Below are 2,816 nucleotides of genomic sequence, written 5' to 3'. Positions count from 1 at the left end.
GCTTTGATCTTTTGGTTTAGTAGTTGCCACCATTCTTATTATTCGTTTCTGTATCGTAAAAATTACTTTGGCCTTGCGCGTATTTCCCCAAAATATAATACCATATGTTAAATTCGATTGGAATAATCCAAAGTAAATTATTTTTAAAGTAGACTCTCTTAAAACATTTTTAAGTACTTTAGTTGCGAAATATATTTGGTTTAATTTTTTACTAAGCTTAGTTATTTGCACGTCCGAGGAGAAATTTTTATCTATCCAAATTCCTAAGAACTAGTTGAGTTTACATATTCTATTTCGTTGTTTTGAATTACAATGTTCCTAGGTTGTACATGTTTTTTGTGCATGTGATTAAAATTGATTGCCTGTGTCTTTTCGAAAGAGAAATGTGGAAAACATCTCCCCCGCTGTTTTGCGCTGTAATTACTCAAAGTACGAATCGGTGCACATGTACTACCATGAGCAAAATAAATGACGCGTCTCTTTATTTTGAAATTTTTTGAAAATATCTCTGTTTTCTTTATATGTTTGAAATTTCGGAAGGTTTCCCCAGCAGGACAGGTTAATAACAAACCCGTTTTTAATATTTGTGTTAGATATTAGCTTAAATAAATTAGAAGCCAAAAACATTAAATCGACAGAAATCTCGAGAATTACCAACTCTGCTAAAGTGGGAAATTTTCAAGAACGCAAGGGAATTCTGCAGTTCAACACGAAGCAGCGACATCTATGTCATTGAGAGAAATGTGGATAAAATCTACAAACGAAACTTTTAACGAAATATTTCTAATATGTCTTATTTCGTGCATTATCTCCAAACTCCAAATATATGAATATATGCCAAGTTTTAACGTAAAGATAGAGTAAAAGGTGGAAATTTCTATGGAAAAGGACGAATTGGTAGCGCGACCGTAATGTAAAATCGTCTTTACCGTAGAACAGGGTCAGTTCACGTAAGGAAACAAGTAGCTCAGTTAGTTAAAACAACTAGTCTGTATGCCGAAGGTAGGAATCCAGATGGAAGTGACGTTGTCATTTTTATTATTATGGTTATTTTATTTATTTTTTTATGTGGGAAAGAATCAAATTGTAACATATGTGCAAAATTCATGACGATACCAAAAAAAAGAAAAAGATGTCGTTGTCGCACTTGCATTAGCATCCCTAATTTTGTTTGCAAAAAGTTCAGTAATTATTTCCCCTGTGCTCACTGCTCACTATACGTAATGCTCGCTGGCGCGTTGTTTCCCAGTAAATGTTAATCCTAATTTGGAGAATTTTATAAAGTTTCACAATATTTCTCACTAGATAGTCTTCTATCTACTTGTTTGGATATTTTGATAACAGATTTCCCTATTAAATGTTTAATTTTCCCTAGATGTTTAATTACGGAAAAGTTTTACAATGTATTTGTATTAAATTGAAATTGTTTTGAATTTACCACATGAGATAAGTAGCTCGAAGGAGGAAAACTCAAGTAATTGATATTCTACGTAAAAGCTACCTATTGTAGAATGATGATACTTCGTGCCATCAGCACATAATCTTCAGACAGAAAAAAATTCTGGTTTTTCCTCCCTATGACCACCCATCTTAAACCTCTACATTCCATTGTTCGTCTCACAAAATTTCGGTGCTCCAAAAACATTCCTATAATAATAATAATAATAATAATAATAATAATAATAATAATAATAATAATAATAATAATAATAATAATAATAATAATCCTGAATATGCCATCCTTACATAATGTAAGGATATCTTAGTTTCTTAGTTTAAATCTTAGATATCTTAGTCTAAAGTACTTTCTTTAGTAATTATTTGAACAACATGTAGGAGGGGGTACGGCGTTTTATTTTGCCCCTCTCATTTCAGTACCCTTCCAACAGAAAGTAATTTCTGATAAGCAGGGTAAACAAAATGAATAAAAAAATATATTTACAGCATCCTCTCTCCTTTCATGATTGGAATATCACGTAGTATTTTTTTATTCTACCAAAGATGGCCCTGTACGGTTAGGGGTAGGTAACTAAAGAAATACCTAATATATAGCGCCCCTTGATTGTAATATTACCGCTTCTTTATTTGTACGAGGGAGGTACAACAAGGTGATAAAAAGAATAGGATAAATGTCTATTGAATGCAGTGGCGGATCCAGCACAAACTTCTGGGGGGGGAGTGAAATATTCTTTTGATGATGTGAAGCTGTCACAAATTACCACTTAACTAAACTAAACATAATAGTGGGGTGAACTGGAACCCTGTCAGTTTAAATTGATGTAAAAGTTTAATTTTTGGCTTCATATTAAAGTTTTGGTTTCAAATGAGAATTTCAGTCCCAGTGGTCAAGGATCAAATCTCGTGGGGCTCTTCAGTGTAGACTAATACGGGCCCCTTATGAGAAAAGGCAAAAATATTAAAATGTTTATAACGTTCGAATTTTTCGTCTATTTTAAAGAAATGTTGGGCTTCGTATTAAAGTGTTGGTTCCAAATGGCAATTTCAGTCCGATGGAGAATGATCAAATCCTGGAGTCGGGGGAGCTCATCAGTATAGTGTGCTACGGCTCCATTATGGGAAAAGGCAAAAATATGAAAATGCTTATAACTTTCGAATTTTTCGCCTATTTTAAAGAAATTATTGGCTTCATATTAAAGTCTTGGCTTCAAATGACAATTTCAGTCCTTGTGGACAATCATCAAATCTCGGAGGGCTCTTCGGTGTAGGGGTTTCGGCTTCTTTATGGGACAAGATTCACGTAATTGATATTGCAAAATTGTTTTGTATACGTTAGTGTAAACTTGCACCATTTGGTT

This window comes from Thermobia domestica, chromosome 17 (assembly GCF_964235325.1).
Source record: "Thermobia domestica chromosome 17, izTheDome1.hap1.1, whole genome shotgun sequence".
In the NCBI taxonomy this organism is placed as follows: Eukaryota; Metazoa; Arthropoda; class Insecta; order Zygentoma; family Lepismatidae; genus Thermobia; species Thermobia domestica.
This window is presented reverse-complemented; position numbering follows the sequence as displayed.